The sequence below is a fragment of the Sapajus apella genome, unplaced genomic scaffold (genome assembly GCF_009761245.1).
Source record: "Sapajus apella isolate SASKATOON/1434 unplaced genomic scaffold, GSC_monkey_1.0 scaffold14, whole genome shotgun sequence".
In the NCBI taxonomy this organism is placed as follows: domain Eukaryota; kingdom Metazoa; phylum Chordata; class Mammalia; order Primates; family Cebidae; genus Sapajus; species Sapajus apella.
The window spans coordinates 24,117,456-24,141,347 of NW_022436954.1; positions in this window are offsets into that span (position 1 = coordinate 24,117,456).

Genomic DNA, 23,892 nt, shown 5'->3' on the forward strand with positions numbered 1-23,892 from the left:
AATTTCTTCCACCAGATGCCCTAAATTATCTCTCTCAAGGTCAAAATTCCATAAATCTCTAGGGCAAGGACAAAATGCCACCTGTCTCTTTGCTGAAACATAAGAAGAGTCACCTTTGCTCCAGTTCCCAACAAGTCCCTCATTTCCATTTGAGACCACCTCAGCCTGGATGTTATTGTTCATATCACTAACAGCATTTTTGTCAAAGCCATTCAGCAAGTCTCTAGGAAGTTCCAAACTTTCCCACATTTTCTTGTCTTATTCTGAGCCCTCCAACTTCTGCCTGTCACCCAGTTCCAACGTCGCTTCCACATTTTTGGAATGTGGAATTTTCGGCAATGCCCCACTCCACTGGTACCAATTTACTGTATTAGTCCATTTTCATGGTGCTGATAAAGACACACTCGAGACTGGGCAATTTGCAAAGAAAGAGGTTTAATGGACTTACAATTATACAGGCTGACGAGGCCTCACAATTACTGTGGAAGGTGAAAGACACATCTCACATTGTGGAAGACAAGAGAAGAGAGCTTGTGCAGGGAAACTCCCCTTTTAAAAACCATCAGATCTTATGAGGCTTATTCACTATCATTAAAACAGCACAGGAAAGACCTGTCATCCCCATAATTCAATCACCCCCAACTGGGTTCCTCCTATGACACAAGGAAACTGTGGGAATTACAATTCAAGATGATATTTGGATGGAGACACAGCAAAACCATATCATATGGCTTAAGCATTTTTCATTTGAAAAGACTACACATGTTCAGAAATGCACAATCTTTAGGTAAGTATTTTTTACCTTGTGTGAAAAGCTACTTCTTAGGTCTTTCTCACCAAGTTGTCAGGCAAACCTGCTGAAATGGGCCGAAATGTATAGTCCGAACTAGGAAACTGAAGTTTAGGTCAACTGAGCAAGATTATTCAAGAGGGAAAGAGTAAATTGTATCCTGGCATTCTGGAAAAAGTGGATGTTCAAGGAATCCAAACATAACAGTGATAGAGAATGTGAAGCAGATTCTGGGTAAAGCCAGCCATAAAGGAAAAAGAAGGAACTAGAATCTAGGAAGACCAAAACCAATTGCTCCAAGAGGTCAAATATGTAGGTCCAAGTCTTAGTAGTACCGTGATATGATTATTGCTCTTAGGATAGATATTGTTATTTTATGACTTTGTATGATGGATTCTCCTCAGTGTGAATTGGTACATACCAGCAAGAAAATATTGTTTTCCAGAGCATGTCACCTCCTTATAACTGATATTCATTGGTATGAGACAGGCTAAAGAATGTGTACTAGTACAAACTCCAGGCATTGTTAGAATCCTTTTTATTCCTAAAAAAAAGTGAGAATTGAAAGGTCCTAATTATGCTAAATAGTAATGTCTGCAACTATGCAAATTAGAGACATTTTAAGAGAATTAACTCATTTTACATAAGAAATGGGATTGGGAACAGAAGAGATCCTAGAAATGGGAGAAAGCTGTAGAGAAGTTGCAGCGAGATGTAGGTTACAGGGAGGTTGAAGATAAGGGTAGGCGACTCTTTGAAATAAAGATGAATGTAAGGTGGGAGAAATAAAACAGATACCTTTTGCAAAATTCATATTTGTGCTGTGGGTTTTAATGTTACATTCACCTCTATTATCAAGGAACTACTTACTCAACAATGCTTTGAGGACTGGATTTATGTTTCTCATTCAGATACAATGAAGTGCTGAGGCAGATATCCAGGTCAGGAAAATTAGGAAGTGTGAACTACAAAGGGTATAGCGACAAACATGGGTTATTGTCAGATGGGGAGTCTCTAAGAAGAGAAGGGACGTGTTGATTACCATTTCCAACAACCTATTTTTATATCTTCAAATGTAATGGCAAATTTTAACTAGGTATTTTCTTTGTCTTGGAATTTTAAGTGTTTACCTTAAAAAACAAATTTATGGAAATGTGTGTTCAAACTTTACACTCTACTGGTAGTCCAGCAGCATAGAATATAAAACCATATATTTCAGGGAAAGTTAATTCATCACCTTATATGCAGTCATAGGGAATAAATCAAAAGTTCACCTCAGAATTGAGTAATAATACATTTACACATATTTCAAATAGCATGTCTAAGTTTACTTATAAAGCCTTTTGCAACTACTATGTAATAATACCACATGAACCTCTGCACCTGATCAAGGCTAAGCCAAATTATGTTTATTTAAGGGTGAGAAAAAAAAGAATCATAGACTTTTAAAATAATAGAATGAATTCCTAAAACATATGAAAATTAATAATAACATCAATTTAGGGAAAATGGAAAAATAGATATTGTTTTTCATTATTAAGAACAATCCCAACAAAACCTTTAAAACTTATCACAGGAGAAACTTTTGTGAACTCTTTCATTCCTGATGTTGTTAAATATTCATTTTGAAAAGAATCAAGAATAATTATGGATGTCATCAAACACACAATGATAACTTTGGTAAGGATACAAATTTCAAGGTTTTTAATACATAAAATCACACATTTTATAGTTTAGATTTCATTTTTGCATTTGTAATGAATTGGTCATAAAATCGTTTTCTTCAATTCCTTTTTTACTATGATTATATGGTTAAATATGTTATTGAAAAATTGACATTGTTGTATAATTACGGAAGATTACCATGAACTGGCAAATTCTTTGGAGCAAACAATTATAATTGGAGTAGGGGAAGTAGTATGATACTAAACACTAATTATATGCCAGAAATGCTGGGTTGGTGGTTGACGTTTTTATTAAAATCAAAATACTGAAAATATTACCTGTTTCTAGCATAAAATGTGTTATTTACCACCACGCTTTGGTTTTCAAAATTGCACTTATTGTAAGGTCTAACAGAAAACCTGAACCTTATAATCAAATAGCACAGTTACAGTGGAGAAAAATTGTTAAGTACTGAACCATTTGCTTTGTTTTTCTTAAAATGTTGTAATTCAGAGAGAAATATTTTTATTACATACTGAAATTGATTGGTTTTGAAAAAGAAATAAGCTAGCATATGCAATTGCCCTATTTTTTGAACACCAGGGTGGGGTATGGAGAAAAACCTTACTGCTTCAATTTTGTAGGAACGGAATATTACTTGACTTCCTAAAATGATTTTTAAATAAAGGACAACTTCTGGGAGACTTGGCAAACATATTGGCTGTGTTTGAAGATTTAAAAACATCAAAGAACCTGAAACTTCAATGGTCAAACACAGATTATATAGCTCATTGCTATATACCTTAAGTATTGATTGAAAACTGCTAAAAATTAGTGATAAAATTGTCTCCATTTTCTTGATTTGAAGTGCTCAGAGACAAGGTTCTTGAACATGATTTTCATGCAAAATATCAAATTTCAATAGTCTTCTTGTAAGATTACTTCAGGTAACTTTTGCTTTATGTTTTGCCTGAGTCTTCCATTTGGAAGTTTGTAAACGACCACACAGGATAATTTTCGTGAGATTTTGTTGACATGGTTTTTACTAAGTGACCTTTATCTCAAACATATATAAGAGGAAAGAGGTTAGCAATGATGAATGCAACTATTATCTATCAATTTTTACACATTGGATAATTAAATTATTATTATTCACATTACTAATCTTATCTTTCATTGCTACCTTTATCTGAGTATTTTTAAGGGCACAGCAACTAATGCTAATTTCATAGCTTGTATAATTTGTAGCCTGCATGGAATAATATATGTTTACCAAATTTTCTCCTGTCTTATAAACCAGATTAATAGGTATGTATTTTACAATTAAAGAACTGAGGGTAATGCTTCAGATCCCCCTCACTCATCTTGACCCTAAGAGATTCCCTATCAATGTGTTTTCAAGGCCACGTGTCTTTGTGAAAAGTAAAAAAGTAGGATATTTTCATCATAATATTTAAGACCTCTTTTTCTTTCCAATCCAGCTCCCCATATGCCATGTACTTTTTCTTCTGTCAAGTGACTCATATCACAAAATTGAAATGGTATGAAGAGCTGATTAAAGAAAACAGCTAAAAATGTATGAAGAAAAGTCGTATGTGATAAACATTTATTGTGTCTTTGCTACTCAGCTAGGCTCTTTAGGAATAATCTTATTTATCTTACATTAAAGCCCCGCGAATCACATAGTCATGGAATCATTTAAAAATGCTTTTCGGAATAAAGATAATTGATGTTTAATTTACTAATCAAGATGTAAAAATATAGACTACATCCTTTTAATGGTGACATTCAAAATTTTGACTTCAATAAAACTATTCATTCCTCAATGTCAAATTAGAAAAAGTAATTCATTTAAAAAAGTGAGTTGTTTTTTTATTACCCTAGCTTTTGGTTCTAACTACCAATTAAAATTAGGAAAATAAAATGAAGAATACTGGAAATAAATATAAATTCCGGGGAATTTTGGACAGTAGGAGCAGACGGGAATACATTGATGCACACACATACACACATATTGAGTGGTAAATTATCCCAGAAAACACCCAAAGCAATTGTGAGCCTTTACAGGGAAAACATAGAGGTATCACCTACTTGGAGACAATAGACAATAGATACACAGGGTAGGCTTTCTTATTTTAATATTTAAGGATAGCAGTAGAACCCTGGATGATGTTTTGTCTGTTCCCTTTCTCTGTAAAGAATGTATCTAAGAAAGTGTGTAATGGAAGATGCTTCTTAATGAATCTGATCCTCCTCTCTTTCAAGAAATAGAAAAAGAAAACAAACTTTCTAAGAATCTACCACAAACTTAGAGCAGGAAACATAAATATTTTTTAATAACAATAGCTTTAGTGAGGAAAAAGCACTCCATATACAAATATTTTTGTTTTAAAATAAAGATTCCACAGCAAGAATTGAATCTGCATAAAGTTGAAGACATAAAAAATAACTTATGACTATATGATAACTGTGATCACTGTGGAAAACCAAAAACACAAAACCAAAAGACAAACCAAAAATCTCAATAGGGACCACCTCTGAGCACCCAGCCAGTGGGAACAGCTTGGGGAATGAGGACAGTGGGGAAGCTGAGAAGAATTTTCTTCTTTTTACTTCTATTCTTATTTTAAAATGTATAACTCTGCATAGTGCATCTATTTTTATAGTTTTCTCTTAAATTACTGTTTTTGTCTTTATATACATAAAGTGTTACTTGAAAAGCTGCTTTAGTATCTAACCACTAGGGGGTGCCCTCATTGCACATATCGATGTACAACTGGTACAAGGCTGATCCCGACAAGAAATGCCATGAGATAAATTTTACTTTAGGCTAATGTCAATATGACCTTGTTTTGCTGTTTAATGTATATATATATATAGAATCTGATCTGAGGACTTGACATCTTGACCTCACTGTATCATTCATAGTGAGACATAAAGCCACTTTTTTGCAGTTCTGTTAATATTCAGAATTTTGGAGGAAAGAATGAAACACTAGTAGCAGCTACTGAAGCTGAGATTTCTGTTCTCTTCAGAAGACACATAAACCTTCATACATATGCAGCCTCAATTTTTAAAATATTACACAGTTGCTTATATTGATTTCTATCAGCTTAAAAAAACAATATTTATATAAACTGATAATGACACTATTAATATTTAAAACACTGAAATTTTACTTAAAAAAAGTAGTTACACCCTCAAATGTAAAAATATTAAATTTTACTATATTATCATAGTGTAAAGAACTTATTATTGCATTTGTTAATCTGTTAGAACATTTTAGACATTCTTCGTACTTCACTTTTATTCAAACTTTATATTACAATTACACTTATAAGTAGTAAATAGCTTACTATAATGCTTTAGTAGGGAATTCCTTAAAAAAATAATTCACAAGAATATATTAACATTTGTATGGAGAAATTGACATTATTTTTCCACAATAGATTAAATGAAACTTGTTTTTTATATTTAGAAATATCAACATAAAAATTTAGAAACTTTAATAAATGATTAATATAGAACTCCAAATACAGTCTTAGCCTTAGAAAACATCAAGAAAAATTTGGGGAGCCTTTAAAATGGGGGAAAGCATAATGGGTGTGTTGTCTAGATTAGTCATTAAGGTTATTTGTATCTTTGACTGCTTTGAGCTATTTTCAAACTATGTAAACTTGTAAAAAATGCAAATGATTTTTTTCTATATATCCCAATTAATTGTACCTAATGGAATGCAATGGATTATTGCCCCATAGATGGGCCTTTTAAAAATTATTTGTAAATTCATTTCAGAATTTCTTATTTTATATGTATGTATGCTTCTTGAAACTCACCTTTGAAATGGTTGTAATGGTTACCTGACTTATTTTTATTATCATTTAGAGGGGAATTCTTTTTTATTATTTTTACTTTTTTTTTTTTTTTTTGAGACAGGATCTCACTCTGAAGGCCAGGCTGGATGGCAGTGGTGCAATCAGGGCTCATTGTAGCCTCTGCTTTCTCAGCTCAATGGATCCTCCTGCCTTAGCCTCCTGAAAGTTGAGACTACATGCCTGAGCCACCATGCCAGGTTTCCTCATTCATTATTGACATAACATCTTTGACACATGTTTATGTTGTGTTTCTATAAAAGTCATTATTTTGCCATTGTTTGAAAATAATCTAAACAATTGGGAAGATTGTGATCTAAACTAATGGATGAGGATTCAGATCCACAAATGCTGATCAGATTCCATCAGAACAAAAACTATTAACATATTTAAAAACAAGTTTTATTCTTAAAAGACTAATAAGACCTGAATTATTTGAATATATTAAAATAAAAAATGAGTTTTACCTAGATAAGCTTTTAAGAAACCATTATCTTGGGTGGGAGCTGTGACTCACGCCTGTAATCCCAGCACTTTGGGAAGCCTAGGCAGGTGGATCACCTGAGGTCAGGAGATCGAGACCAGCCTGGCCAACATGGTGAAACCTTGTCTGTATTAAAATACAAAGATTAGCCAGGCATGGTGGCACATGCCTGTAATCCCAGCTACTTGGGAGGCTGAGGCAGGAGAATCACTTGAACCGGGAGGTAGAGGTTGCAGTGAACCGAGATCATGGCATTGCACTCCAGCCTAGACAACAAGAGCAAAACTCCATCCCAAGAAACAACAATAACAACAACAGCAAAGAAACCAGTATCTTTTCTTAGCCTTGGGTTTGAAAGCTCAACTTCTTTGCACACAAACTCTGATAAATCCCCACAATCAATATGTCTAACAGATATCTGCACTTCTATATTTATTGTAGCACTATTCACAAGACCCAGGGTATGGAATCAACCTCAGGGTCCAATAACAGATGAATGCATAAAGAAAATGTGGTACAAATACACAATGGAAATTTATTTTTAATTGCTAGACTGTAACTATTTTAAGGACTAAAGTTATTGTGGAAGAATTTTTATTTTTCAAAAGATATTTCCCATATTAGGTGTTTTATTTAAGACACAAGGAAGAAACAGTACTTAATCTGGATTTGAGAGGAGAGTGGAGGAAGAGTAAACTGCTTTCTGCTTGCATCGCTGCTGTGGTAATATAGATGATAGACAATGATGGCATTTAATGAAGGAAACATCTAAAAAAGATGAGCCACATTGCAGAGGTTTTGTTTTGCTAAGTGAAATTTGCAAGCTTGAGGTCAAGAAGGACCTGATTTTTTTTAAAGCTAAGTAGGGGTCCTACATTACATGCCACAGCTTTTTTATATTTTGTTCTTCCATGAAATTAAGAATTTTAAGTGTGGCTATCACCGGTCTGCCTGGATCTTGGTTTGGTCCCTTCCTTTCTAGCACACTTGCATTCCTTGCTGCCTGTTTATGAAAGATTATTTCTCATATTCATCTTTACTCATTGCCTTCTTGTTCAACACTGGATTTTTCTCGAAACTCAAAAACTACTGCTTCAGTCTGATTTTATCTGCTCTCTGTTAGAACAGTTCTTAATACATTAGTGATAAAAATTAATTCATTCCTTAATTTATGCTTTCCTTCAACTCATTTATGAAGCACATCTTTTATTCAGAAAGCAGTCCTTCATGTTGTATATTCAATAGCAGATGAAAGAGATCCAATCTCTTCTTTTGTGTAGCATACAGTCTGTTAATATAAACTTATTTAGTGCCAACAAAGTACTTGGCATTGTATTTAGGTACTGCATACATGCAGGTGATAAAAACTAACATTAACCTAACTATCATGGAATTTAAAATCTGAAGTTGCAGAGGAATAGTGATGATGGTAGAAGATTATTGATTCAGATATCAGTTCAAATTTTTTCAGTGTGTCACAATAAAACACCATTTGAAATTTTCAAATAAGGCATAAAAGCATGCAACACATGCTTTTAATGCCAGATGGGAGCAAGAGGTACACAATAATAATCTAGGGGAATGTACTTAGCTCGCCTCACAGTTTGCTATTTATTAATGTCCCAGACTCCATGTTAACTTGAAGATTCTTTGGTCCAGTAGACGTTTGGATCTAGTAAAGATGAAAATAATGTTCCTCTGGTAGACCATATAACCCTTAAAGGTTTATGACCTATCATACATAAATCAGTATTGTATCTAATCCAGCAATCTTTTTCTAGCATTGTTTATACATGCTTAGTTAATAATACCTTCCAAACTGGCCACACTATCTTACTTTTTTCCTCATTAAATGATAAGTTAAGCAAATCTTTGACTGGCATATATTATTAATATTATTGCTGTGATAAGAATACTTTAACATAAGGGCTACCCACTTAGCAAATTTTAAAGTATGTAACATAGAATTGCTAACTATAGGCACTATGCTGTATAATAGATTTTTAGGACTTATTCAGCTTGTATGAGTGAAACTTTATACACTTTGACCAACAATTTGACTAATACTACATGATCATAACAATAAGATAATGGCATAAACATAGACATATAGTCCAATGAAACAAAACAGAAAGGCTAGAAGTAAACGCATGCATATAAGTTAAACTAATCTTTGTCAAAGATGACAAGAATACAGAATGGGAAAAGGACAGTCTCTTCAATAAGCAGTGTTAAGAAAACTGAATATCTATATGCAAAAGAATAAAAATGGGTTCTTATCTTATAGCAGATACAAAAATCAACTCAAAATGGAATAAATCCTTAAATGAACAACCTATAAATGCAAAACTCCCAGAAAAAAACGTAGGGAAAGGCTTCCAAGACTGGTCTTTGCAATGATTTTTTGGATATGGCAACAAAAACACAGACAACTAGGAGATCATCAACCTAAAAGTCTTCTAAATAGAAAAAAAATTATTAAAATAAAAAGGTAACTGACAAAATGGGAAATAATATTTGCCAGTCATTTATCTCATAAAAGGTTAATAATCCAACACATATAACAAACCTTTCTCATTTTTATCATCACTTTTATTCAATATATATTTTTTAACTTACGAGAAGACTAATGTCCAGATGGTTAATTTTCAGCTTCTCTGCCTTATTTTAATATGTTTATTGGCTATTTTAATTTTCTTCCTGACCTATTCTTCATTAAATCCTTTTTGCCTTTTTCATAAATACTTAATCATCTTGGTTATAAGGGTTATAAGTAGATAAGGCTTAAAATTTCCAGTAGGTAGAGACAATAAAAACAGTTTTTCACTCCCTTAAATTGTTTTATTTTTTTTTTAGAAGCCCTGGGCTTCTAATGTTTCTGCTCCATCTCCAATTTTATTCATCCATCCTTTTTCTGGTTTTCAAATTATCTTTGCTCTGAGTCAGTGTTATTCACTGGAAAAGCAAAGTGACATACTCCTACAGAAGGATTGTCAACTCTCCAGTCACATTATGCTTCCCATCACCAACACATTATAGAAGTATCAATTAGAAGTGATGACAAGATGTTCCACTAAATACATATTTTCTGAAAATGAAGCAAGCATATTAGAGAAAATCTTGGACAAAATGCCATTCATATTCCCATAATTCCTGTCCTTGATTTTGCATGCTAACCAAAAAATGTTAACACATACTCAACACTTTGAATTGGCATGTTCTCATATTAAATAAACCACTTTCTAAGTCAGGATTATTTTAGTTTCAATTAACAGAAAATCATTTGAAAACAACTAAACAAAACCCAGGAATACAGGTATATCTTATAAATTTCAATTGCAAGAAGCTCTATTGAGGGTCTGCCGTCAATATTGGAAACTACCAGCAATGAAGGCAACTACTCTTCCCCTTCTTCTTCCTCTCATGGCCACTTATTACTTATCTCACTGATTTATTTTTGCATATGCTTCATTTTTCTTTCTCTATATCTCCATGCCAAATAATAACCATTCGGATCCTGTGTGTATAAGTGCTCTATTCACTTGTAAGCTTTTCGAAGAAAAATTGCATTGGACAAAGTTGAACTGACAAGGAAGATCTCATTCACAATTATTGTAATAAGAGAGATTGAACTCAACTCCAATGAAAGAAAAGGGGGGTTTTTAGCTGCTAGTGAGCTAGTGAAAAGAGGCACTGGAGGGTGTTGGCAGGGAGATAGTTCTATGGGATTAATTAAACACAATGCCTAATTCCTGAGGTTACAAATGTTTTGTTCTCTGTGATTAGGCTGTGTATGCTAGTTGGTGCCAATTAAAGTTAGGTTCCTACTCCTACTCCGCAGCAACTTGGGTATGGAATACTAACTTTCTTGATGATTAGATTTTGAAGGGATGGCTCTCAGGTCTTCAGAGAAAAACACTTCTGAATTGTTAAACTGGTAAGAGACTGGGAGAAGATTTATACACATTTAATAGAGGCAGAGAGCATTTAGACAAGTTTTCTAAAGTAAATATTCAAAGAAAAGGAAGGTGGGGCCTGTAGTAAGGATGAAGCTAGTCTAAACTTTAGTCAAACTGAAGGAAACTTTAAGCCATCTTAGCAAAGCCCAAAGTTGCAATCATTTTTCATTTGGATTCCAAATTCAAAGGTGAGTAAAATTGATTGCCTCAGGGAAGGTTACATGTCTAATCCAGGTCCAATTGGAATTATCTGTTCAAGTAGTATAACGTGGCTTCCCAGGTAGTTCTCAGAGGCAGAGGTTATAGCTGAGTAATTCTTCAAAGGGAGCTACTGCAAACATTTATTCTACTATTGTACTGAAAACATTGTTTATTATTTTGAAATTTAAAGCATTAAAGTTATATCTCCAAGCAAATCTATGAAATAAGAATGTATAAGAATCAAAGATACTAATGGGCCTTAGTGTTATATAACCGATTTACAGAATATGAACATAAAACAATATATAGTAATATTGGAAAAAAGATGTAGTTTATGTATAATCTAATGCACTACCTGAAGCTCTTTTTCTAAAAACATTGATTTTAGGTTCGGGGTACATGTGCAGGTTTGCTATGTAGCTAAACTTGTGTCATGGGGGTAAACTTGTGTCATCTTTATGTAAAGATCATTATGTCACCCAGGTATTAAGCTAGGACCCATTAGTTATTTTTCCTGATCTTCTCCCTTTTACTGCTTCCCACTTTCCAGTACACTTCAGTGTCTATTGTTCTATTTATGTTCATGTATTATCATTATTTAGCTCCCAGTTATAAGAAAACATGTGGTATTTGGTTTTTTGTTTCTGCATTAGTTTGCTAATGATAATGGCCTCCACTTCCATCCATGCTCCTGCAAAGGACATGATCTCATTCTTGTTTATGGCTGCATAGTATTCCAATGTGTATATGTATCACATTTTCTTTATCCAGTCTTTCACTGATGGACATTTAGGTTGATTCTATATCTTTGCTATTGTAAATTGTGCTGCCATGAAGATAATGCATGCATGTGTCTTTATGATAGAAAATTTATATTCCTTTGGGTATATACATAGTAATGGGATTGCTGGGTCAAATGGTAGTCCTTAAGTTCTTTGAGGAATCACCCTTTGCTTTCCAATGATTGAAGTAATTTACATTCCCACAGTGTATAAGTGTCCTCTTTTCTCCACAACTATACTAGCACTTGCAATTATTTGAATTTTGAAACAATAGTCATTCTGACTGGTGTGACTTGGTATCTTATTTTAGTTTTGATTTGTATTTCTCTGATAACCAGTGATATGAGCTTTATGCTTGTGGGTCACATTTATGTCTTCTTTTGAAAAATGTCTTTTATGTCTTTTGCCCACTTTATAATGGGGTTGTTTTCTTTTTGTCAATTTGTTTAATTTCCTTATAGATCGTGGATACTAGACTTTTGTCACATGCATAGTTTTGCAAATATTTTCTTCCATCCTGTAGATGGTATGTTTACTCTGTTTTTAGTTCCTTTTGCTGTACAGAAATTCTTTAGTTTAATTAAATCCTGCTTGTCAATTTTTGCTTTCCTTGCAATTGCTTTTGGCATCTGTATCATAAAATCTTTGCTTGTTTGTAAGTCCAAAATGGTATTGCCTAGGTTGACTTTAATGATTTTTATAGTTTGTGGTATTATTTTAAGCCTTTAACTCATCTTGAGTACATTTTTATATGTGGTTTAAGGAAGGGGTCCAATTTCAATCTTCTGCATATAGCTAGCCAGTTATCCCAGCACCACTTATTGACTAGGGAGGCCTTTCCCTATTGCTTGTTTTGTTGTTTTACTGATGATCAGATGGTTGTAGGTGTGTGGCTTTATTTCTGGGCTATTTTGTTCCATTGGTTTGTCTATTTTTGGTAAAAGTACCATGCTTTTTCAAATACTGTAGCCCTGTTTGATAACCATGAAGCCACGGGCTGAGCTCTACACTGGCCCCTTTTAGCCATGGCTGGAGCAGCTGGGCCTCAGGGCACCGACTCCCAAGGCTTCGCACTGCACAGTGACCCTAAGCCCAGCCCACAAAACCATTTTGCCCTCCTAGATCTCCAGGCCTGTGATGACAGGGGATGCTGAGAAGACCTCTGACATACCCTGGAGACATTTTCCCCATTGCCTTGGGGAATAACATTTGGCTCCTCATCACTTATGCAAATTTATGCAGCCAGCTTCAATGTCTCCTAAGAAAATGGAATTTTCACTTGTATCACATTGTCAGGCTTTAAATTCTCTGAACTTTCATGCTCTGCTTCCTTTATAAAATTGATGGCTTTTAACAGCAACCAAGTCAACTCTTGAATGCTTTGCTTTTTAGAAATTTCTTCCACCAATGTTCAAAGTTCCACACATCTTTAGAGCAGGGGCAAAATGCTCAGTCTCTTTGCTAAAACATAACAAGAGTCACCTTTGCTCCAGTCCCCATATTTATCTCATTTACGTTCATAATTAGTATTGATATGTGTGGATTAGACACTTTCATCATTTTAGCTTTTTATTATACTGACTTGTTTGTGTTGTGGCTTTTTCATGTCACTGTTCTGTGTTCTTAACATACTTTTGTGGTGGCTGGTAATGGTCATTCCTTCTTGTTTAGTGTTTCTATCAGAGGTTCTAGTAAAGCAGGTCTGGTGGTAATAAATTTTCTCAGCATTTGCCTGTCTGAAAAGAATCTTATTTCTCCTTTGCTTATCAAAATTAGTTTGGCCAGATATAAAATTCTTTGTTGAGCTTTCTTTTCTTTAAGAATATTGATTATAGTCCCCCAATCTCTTCTGTCTTGTAGCCTTTCTTCTGAGAGGTCTGCTACTGGTCTGACGGGCTTACCTTCATAGGTGGCCTGTCCTTTCTTTCTAGCTGTCTTCAACTTCTACTTCTTTTTTTTCCCTTATCTTGGAGAATCTGATGGTGATGTGTCTTGGGAATAATCCTTTGTTCTTCTTGTGAAGTGTTTTGCAGGGTTTCCCTCCATTTCCTGAATTTGAATGTTGGCTTTGCTAGCAAGGTTGGGGAAGTTCTTATGGAAGATATTCTGATATATGTTTTTCAAGTTGTTTCCATTCTCCCCATTTCTTCCAAGTATGCCAATGAGTCATAAATTTGGTCTTTTTAGAAAACCCCATATTTGTTGGAGGTTTTGTTCATTCCTTTTTATTCTTCATTTTCTATATTTGTCTGACTGTCTTATTACAGAAAGGTAATCTTTACACTCTGAAATTCTTTCCTCAGCTTTGTGTATTCTGCTGTTAATACTTGTGATTGCATTATGAAATTCTTGTGTAATACTTTTCTATCCTGTTGGTTACATTGTTTTCTATACTCACTATTGTGTCTTTCATTTCCTATATTGTTTTGAGTCTTAGCTTCCTCTGTTTGGGTTTTAATGTTCTCTTGATTTTCAATAATCTTTATTGCTATCCATAGTCTTATTTCTATTTCTGTCATTTCAGCCATTTTAACTGAGTTAAGAATGCTTATTGGAGAACTAGTGCAGTCATTAGCCGAAAAGAAACACTGGCTTTTAGAGTCATCAGAATGACTTGCCATGGTTTTTTTTTTTTTTTTTAATCTTTGTGGCCTGGTGTTCCTTGAATATTTGAAGTTATTGTCCTTTGGATTCTTTTTCTTTTATCCTAGTTGATGATCTTGAGGCAGTTGATTCTATTATAAAGTGAGTTCAGTCAACTGGCTTCATTATTGGAAGATTTTAGAAAGGCAATGCTCTGCTCAAGACTACTGGATTATGTCCTCTAACTCTGGGGGACTGGTATTGGGCTCCAGCTTCTATCTCTGGCTCCTCAAGTTTTGGATCATGCTGCAATGATGGGGCTGAGGTGATCTCAGACTTCTGGTCACAACAGTCTGGTGGTTGTTACCAGCCAAAGCACTTCAGAGGATGGTTCTAGTGGGATCAGTTCTTATTCGTATGTGCCAGAGGCAGCAGCAGTGGCAGTATGGTGGAGTGCATGCTCATCAACTGCCACAGGGTGCTACCAGGTGCCACGGTGCCAGCTTACTTTCAGATGTGAACAGCAGCAGTGGTGGCAGGATGTCTTATGGGTACCAGAGGCCCCTGCTGGCAACTGTGCTTGCATTTATGCCAGTGGTAGTTTTATCATGGGGTTGGGGTGCTGGGTAGTGCAGGACTTCATGTGCCCTCTGTGCATGTTCAAATTGGTGACAGTGGTTGCTCAGGGCTGGCAGCAGGTCCACTGTGCTGCCAATGATTGGGCAACAATGGAGGTAGGCAGCAGTGACATGACAGGATGTATGCGCAAACACATACTGGTGGAGAAAGGAAGGCTAGTTCTCCTGTTGCACACACATGCTGGCAAAGTGATGTAGGAGGTGGTTATGGGTGAGCACCTTCAAGCAAAGCAGCATGGAGGAGGCTGCAGTTGGGGGAAGGACATGAGTGAGCTGGTAAGTGTCCATGGGGGCCACTCTGCTGGAGCACTTTACTGGTCAGGTACCTTCTATCAGCACAGGAGCTATGATTTGGGCCCCCAGCAGATAGCAGGGGGCTGTACTAAAAGCAGGCATGGCCAGGTTGGGTGACCAGGAGACGCCAGAAGATCAAAGGCTGAATGAGGGGTCTTTCCCTGTCTCATGAGCAAGACTACCCTACACAGTTCAGGTCAGACACTTCTTCTGGGGCTAAAGTCTCCTACGGAAGCAAGTCGAGCCTAGGGAGATGGGTGACCCTGGCCAGGCTTGACTATAGATGCTCCTGCACCAAACTCTGTGCTTTGGCTGGAGTTTTGCTCCTACCACTTCTCTAAGCAACTTACCCTCCAACTCAAGTGTTCTTGATGGTTGAGTGGTCACCTCAAGGGGATTCCAGAGGTCTGTGGTGAGAGTGGCTTGCTCCTTGCCTGTTCAACTCACCCCCTCCACGGAATTGTTGGGGTGTAGGAATAAATCCTGATGTATGGTAGCCCCCTGAAATGTTCCCAGCTTCCTCTCACTTCAGCCCAGCCTCAGTGTATTTCCTCCATCCACTTTCAATGCCTTCTGCTAAGAGTGTACCAGTCTGTCTATTGTCCTGGTTTGTTGCTGGGAGACGTTCCTCCTGGCTGTGTCTACTTGGACACTCTGGAGCAGGAATCACCCCATCCCATTCAACTTAATTTATCTGAGATTACATGTCTGTAATATTGAAACTCTGAAGTTTATACTCCTTGGAATGTTGTATAGTAAGCATATGAATTACCGTTCTTTAAATAAATATTTACTGAAACATTTACATAAATAAGAAACCAAAAAAATGCTCACCGCCCCCCCCGCCCAAAATTTTAAAACCAGATGAAAAGACAAAGTTATAGAGATGCCCAGAGTTCTATGGAAATAAAATGAAGGTTTACCTAATCTAGCTACGGGGATAAAAGAAGAAAAACACATTTGCTAAAAAAGCTGACCCTTAGATCGAATATGTCTTAAATGTGTGAGGAAGAGTATTACATATAGAAGGTACGAAGTGAGTAAAGAGACAACATATAAGCATTATGAATTATAAAAGTTACTTATCAAAAGTTAAATTTAAGTTAAGAAGTGTGATAAATGAGACTGAAAAAGTAAGCTCATATATCATATTTAAAAATTTGAAAATTTTACACACAAATCTATCACAGAAGTTCTTATACATCATATTTTAATATTTGAATTTTTACACACAAATCTTAACATGTAATGTCCATTTCTAAAAACCTGCATTGGCTCCTGCAGTTCTCCCAAATGTTTCCATCATGGTATACATTGAAAGTAATAAAACTCAAATAACACTCTGAGATAAAAAGAAAAGACAGCTTGCTCATCCCTTTCTCACATCCCACCAAAGTCTCTAGCCAAATGTACCAAGGGCTGAGGATACAATTTGGCACAATAATCACAGCTGTCCAGTGCAGGGCTTTGGAATGCCATTACACAGAGGGAAGATGGATGGCTGTAAACCTAAAAGCAAGGAGAAGAGTGTGGGGCAACATAATAGCTTCTAAGTGCAGAACTTAGAAACTGAGAAGCATGAGTAAGAGAAGTAGTGAAAGTGGCAGAAGAGACATGGATGCTTTCAAGAAATATTTAGGAGATAAACTTGACAAGGTTTCATGAGTGATGACCAGGCAGGATGAAGAACAAAAATGAGTCCAGGATGACTCCACCTTATCACTTATTAGAAATGCTAGCATACTTTTACATAACAAAGCTATAGTTTTCTCACATTTTATGCAGATAAGAAAAGCATTGGCAACAAAAGCCAAAATAGACAAATGGGATATAATTAAACTTCAGAGCTTCTGTACAGAAAAAGAAACAATCATTAAAGTTAACCAGGAACCAACAGAATGGGAAAATATTTTTGCAATCTATCCATATGACAAAGGGCTAATATCCAGAATCTACAAAGAACTAAAACAGATTTACAAGAAACAAACAAACAAACAAACACATTCAAAAGTGGGCAAAGGATATGAACAGACACTTTTCGAAAGAAGACACATCATCACTGGTCATTAGAGAAATGGAAATAAAAACCACATTGAGATACCATCTCATGCCAGTTAGGATGGTGATCACTAAAAAATCTGGAGACAACAGATGCTGGAGAGGATGTGGAGAAATAGGAACACTTTTACTCTTTTGGTGTGAGTGCAAATTAGTGCTACCATTATGGAAGACAGTGTGGCGATTCCTCAAGGAACTAGAAATAGAAATTTCATTTGACCCAGTAATCCCATTATTGGGTATATACCCAAAAGGTTACAAATTGTTCTATTATAAAGACACATGCACACGTATGTTCATTGTGGCACTGTTTGCAATAGCAAAGACCTGGAACCAACCCCAATGCCCATCAGTGATAGACTGGACAAGGAAAATGTGGCAGATATACACCATGGAATACTATGCAGCCATAAAAAATGATGAGTTTGTGTCCTTTGTAGGGATATGGATGGGTCTGGAAACCATCATTCTCAGCAAACTGACACAAGAACAGAAAATCAAACACTGCATGTTCTTACTAACAGGTCGGTATTGAACAATGAGAACACATGAACACAGGGAGGGGAGCATCACACACCAGGGTCTGTTGGCGGGGGTGCTAGAAGAGGGACAGCTGGGAGTGGGGAGGTTGGGGAGGGATAACATGGGGAGAAATGCCAGATATAGGTGACAGGGGGATGGAGGTAGCAAACCACCTTGCCATGTATGTACCTATGCAACAATCGTGCATGATCTGCACATGTACCCCAGAACCTATAGGACAATTTAAAAAACAAATAAGATACAAAAAAAAAAAGGCAAAAAGTGAAATCTTTAAATGTTAAAAAAAAAAAGATGATGCAGCATATAGTAGAAAAGGAAAATACCAGAAAAAAAAATAGCTGGTAAAACAAAAACAAAAAACAGACCACGGGGGTGGAATATAAGGCCTTAAAATATAAGTCCTATTCATGGCACAATAAACTCCAAAAGTTGAAGAGTGAATGAAAATGAGGCTCAAAAGGTAGATGTTGCCCACTAAGTTAAAAGCTAAACAAATTCTACTAAGGAAATAATCAAATAGGGGTGGTGCGACTATTAGATACCTCAAGAAATAGAATCCTAAGTAACTTTGTTTCTATATTAGATTGAGTAAACTCCTAAGATTCTCAGACAATTAGAAAGCAGTAGGTAAGTCCAGAGGTTCAGAGTATATAATATAATTAAGATATAAATAAATTTGTTTCTCACTGCCTCTTCCTTCTCCCTCTCTTTTTCTGTCTCTCCCTACTTCCCTCTCTCTTTCCCTCTCCCCCCACCATCTTCTCCCTTTCCTTCCCTTGCTGCCTTTCTCCTTCCTTTCCTCCCTCTTCTGCTTTCATCTGAGTTGGCTCCATGTCAGACATACTGTTTCCACATAGCAGCAACATAACTTCTGATGCCTGGCTCCTTAACAGCTACAATCTTAGAAGCAAAGAGATCTTTTTCTCAGTGTAAGGTCACTCTCAAAATAAGCATACAAGTCAAGGTAAGAGTTACTTTCATTTTCTGCACTTTTCTTTTGCATAGACTTCAAACAATTCATAGATCAGTATAGTTCTGCAGACCTCACTTTGAATAACACTAGGTCTAGTGACCTTCCAACATTTTAAAAACCATCAAACCCAACACTGAACTTCTCTGAATGTAGTAGGAGTCAGGTCTTGATATCTTTGCTTGTTCTATGCATTGTTCAGCACAAATGGAAGCAGGGCCCTATTTATATAGTCTCACTGTATAGGAAACAAGCAGATACATCCTCATGAGTTGCAGTACCAAAAGAAATGAGTGAGGAAAAACAGAAGGCATATCTAAAATAAGCATGATGATGACAATATATTACCCTAATTTAAGAGATTAATTCATCATGTAATAAACACAAGTTTATAGAATGTTTAATATAAAAAATCATCTCTCTAGGTTACAGGAAGGTGAAGGTAATATGCATAGATTCTACTTTTATGGGGTAGATTTATAAGATTCTATCTTTATGTCGTAGGTTTATAATGACTCAGAAACTGATAATATCCAAGTATAGAGGAGTCCTCTATGTCTTAGACCTTAGTCAAAGTCTGTGTCTTTCATGGTGAAAATGCCACCTTTTTTTCTTAAAGTTTCTAACTAGATATAAAAATTGTAAGAGTTTAGTTGCAGTTGAACTTGAGCACTGATGGTGAGCTGGAGCCTATCATACATTTAACACTTTCCTGGACTCTTCAGTTTTAGTCATCAGAAGGGAATAAAAGTGACCACATCTGCAAATACAATGTTAATATTAACCAATATGACCCTATTACATAACAGGCAGTACTTATTTTATTACCAGTTGGAGAGAAGATTCATAAGGGATTACCTCTGAAAAAAAGAAACAAATATTTATCCTATCGCCCTTATTAATTCTATGATAGAGTTATCTTTCTTATTAGATTCTAGTAACCCAGCAACATTTCTTTTTCTTTTTCTTTTTTTAAATTTTACTTTAGGTTTTAGGGTACATGTGCAGATCATGCAGGATTGTTGCATAGGTACATACACGGCGAGGTGGTTTGCTGCCTCCATCCCCCCATCACCTATATCTGGTATTTCTCCCCATGTTATCCCCTCCCCAACCTTCCCACCCCTAGCTGTCCCTCCCCTAGACCTCTCCACAACAGCCCCGAGTGTGTGATGCTCCCCTCCCTGTGTCCATGTGTTCTCATGGTTCAATACCTGCTTTTGACTGAGAACATGCAGTATTTGATTTTCTGTTCTTGTGTCAGTTAGCTGAGAATGATGGTTTCCAGATTCATCCATGTGCCTACAAAGGACACAAACTCATCGTTTTTACTGTCGTTGTTTGCCCTTGTGTCCTCAGCAGCTAGCACAATACTTGGCACATATAACTTGCTGAATGAAGTGTTGATTGAATGAGTAAATGAGAGCAGCTTTCCTTACGAAGAAACACTGCAATTTTTCCCTTATTGAATCAGAAAAAAATACTTTATTATTTGAAAAAAAAAATAGAAAAAAATACCAAAGGTCAAGAAATATCTGTCTCCAGGACCAACGTTTGTTTCTAAATATTTGTAAATTTATTTTTCACGTGCACATATAGTAGCTGAGCTTTCTTTTTAAAATTTCCTCTAATAAATGTGAACTTTATGAAGTCTAAGGGTGGGAAACAGCCACCAATCATAGATAAATGCTTAAAGCTCCTTTTATTATTTTTCAGCTGTACACTTTGCTGAAGGATATCTCCTGTGTTCTTCAGTGGCAGCAGCAGAATAAAAAAAATTTCATTTTATGGAAGCAATTAGACACACATCTGTTGTTCCAGAACTTCTATATTAAATGCTTGTCTACACAGACCATGTCAATTTAAAAATGTCTATATGCAACAACAAAAAATTTAAGTCATATTGATACACAAGGACTGTTATGGAATTTGGCCCCCTTTTACTTTATCTTAATGGGAAGGAAGCCTTTCATTCCTTGAGTAGTTAAAAACTTAGGCTTATCTCTGTTGTAACGAACCTAAGAAGAATAATAATTCATTTGGCGCTTACATCCATTTAAAACTTGTAAAACTACGTATTTTCACCTCTATATCCCTAGAATTGAACTTAGTGATTATTAAATAAATAATTGTACAGTGATTATAGAAATGTATGAGTGAGAATAAGATAAACGAAAATCTTTGAGATTCTTAAAACAAGGTGGAATTATATTTGAAAATACAGATTTTATTTGAGAATTAAACCTGATTTTATTCTAACAACAGCCAAAATAGTAAAATTAATAAAGTTAATTTTTTTTTAGACAAATGCTTGCTTCTGTCACTGAGGCTGGAGCACAATCTCAGCTCACTGCAACCTCTGCCTTCTGGGTTCAAGTGATTCTCCTGCCTCAGCCTCCTGAGTAGCTGAGATTATAGTTGTGTGCCACCACATCCAGCTAAGTTTTGTATTTTTTGTAGAGATGGGGGTTTTACCATGTTGGCCAGCCTGGTCTGAAACACCTGACCTTAAGTGATTTGCCAGCTACAGCCTCCCAAAGTGCTAGGATTACAGGCACAAGCCACCACGCCTGGTCAATAAAGTTAAATATTTTTGAAGAAGCATAGACATACATACAAATTATGTTGTATCTATAGCTTGCCCAATTATTATCCTGAGTTGATTATTTCTGGAAATAAGATTCCAGATAAAAGATATTATAAAATATTTAATATAAAACCTTTAATTTCCTTTATTTCAATTTTTTGATTTTACATTAAATATTTCATAGTATCAAAATCTAGAATTTTACTTTCTAGAAGGTAAAAAATAAAAAATATATATAATAATATATATTATTTATATATAATATATATATAATTTAAAATAAATTCATAAATGAAATGATTACATATTCTATTTTAGGGCAGTTTTGTTTTGTTTGGTTGTTTTGTATCTTTGTTGCTGGATTCCTCTATGATTTTCTTTTCCACTTTTATATCATCCTAGTCAGAGAATTAATTTCACGTGCTATCAGACCCATTGAAGGTGGTATGGCCATAGATGTAAGGAAATTAATTTCAACAAGTTATCCATACTTTTATTTCCATATTCAGATTAGATTTCTTTCTATGTACCAATATTTAAGGAAACTCCTTAATCTTCTCTGCCTCTCTTGAAGAAATAGCTTTCTACCTAGCTATGGCAATTTTCTTTCATTGATTAGCTCTCTGCTGTTATACAATCCTCTCTAAATATCTTCCTCTTTCTCTCTCTCTCTTTCTAATCTTTCACTATTCATTATTATGACTCAGATTTTATGTACATTAGCCATGACTATTGATCATCAGGATGCTCCAATTATCTTCTAAAAGCCCTAATTCCACTTCATATTTGAAAATACTCCCACTTTTTTTTCCAGTAAATGAAGAGTTTATTTTTTTCTTTTCATTTTGAGTTAAGATCCTAATTTTCTACTGTCTAAATTAAGATTCCTCATATTAACCTATTCCAATCTCTCCAACTTTTTACTTCAAATTTTCCTCGTTATACTACTTTTACTTCTGAAGTAGAGGCTAGGGTTGTGTCTTATTCACTTTTTATCTCCACCCCTTATTTAATTATTCACCCATTAAGAATCTCAATAATGGTTGTTTAATGAATAAAATAATAAATCTGTGAATAGTCTAGATTTATTATACAACTTTAAATGCATATAGAAACTTAGAGCTGTTAGTAGGTTGACATAAGAATCTATACTTTTCTTTCCTTCTCTTCATTCCAAATCTATAGTTGTGCATAAAATAATGTAGATGTAAATAAGTGTTAAGAAATTACAAGTAATCACAATGAATAAAACAGGTAATTCAAAAATTCAGTGATCATGGTTTTAGAAAAAATAACTCTATTCATGCTTCAAAACAAGCTTTTAAAATGAGTTGGTTTGTTTAATAATAACATATTTAATAATAATTATAAAACATATTTGAAAAAATATACTAAAATAATTGAAAAATATACAAAATATGTACTTAAAAATGAAATTATCTGTTGCATACTAAAATCTCTCTGACCTATAATAAACTTAATGTTTAACTTTTCTAATAGTTGTGCATAGTACCCATAACTCTATTTCCAAATCTATATACTTTTCTTTTCTTCATGAACTTTACATTTCTCTTGGTATACTTTATTGCACACATATTATAATCAGTAAGGTATTGGGTATTGGATTCTCCTTATAAGGATATTAGAATATTTTACCATTCATAAATTAGGAATTACATACTTAATATATTATTAAATGTAGCCAAACCCAGGCATTTAAAGAAATTGCAAGAAGTTCATTAATATTTTCTTTACTCTAAATTGAAGGTTTACAATTTTTGTTTTACATTTATTATCTAATGCATTATGGAGTGACACTATTCAACTCATGGTCATTTTGGAATCAGTAAATTTGTTTGGTCTCTTTGGTTATGCAATGCAGTATACTGTTCATTTTCTCATATGCCCTGTAGTTAATCTTGTTGTTAATTAATAACAACTAAATTAGAGAGGATATGGGGATGTGTGTCTTAATCTTAATAAACTTTATAATAAATGAGTATGAGCATTAGTAAAGATTTTAAGCTGTAAAGTTATAAGCATGGAATCAGTATCTTGGTAGAAATGAAAACCAAGACTCTATTAGATAATGAAATCTGAGAGGGTCTTCTAGTAATTGAAATTGGCCCCTGGGTTCTTCAGATGTCAAGCAGAAACATACTTGGGACTGTTTTAAAAGTCACTTGCATTTTAGTTTCTCTGTGAAAATTTTGCTTGGTTCGTGAACCTCTGAACATTACTGCCTGGAGTGGAGAACAATTAGATTCATTAATTTGTTTCCCTTCTTACTTGATTTAATACATCCTCAGTAATAAAGCTTACTAACAATTGTGGGCTTGACTTTAGTACTAATTAGCAAATTATACTTTAAACTGAATATCGAGTTATCATCAAGGAATGTGAATAAAAAGAAGGCTTTTCAAAGCTGAAAAAAAAAAACGATTTGGGGAACATACTTTTAAAGTC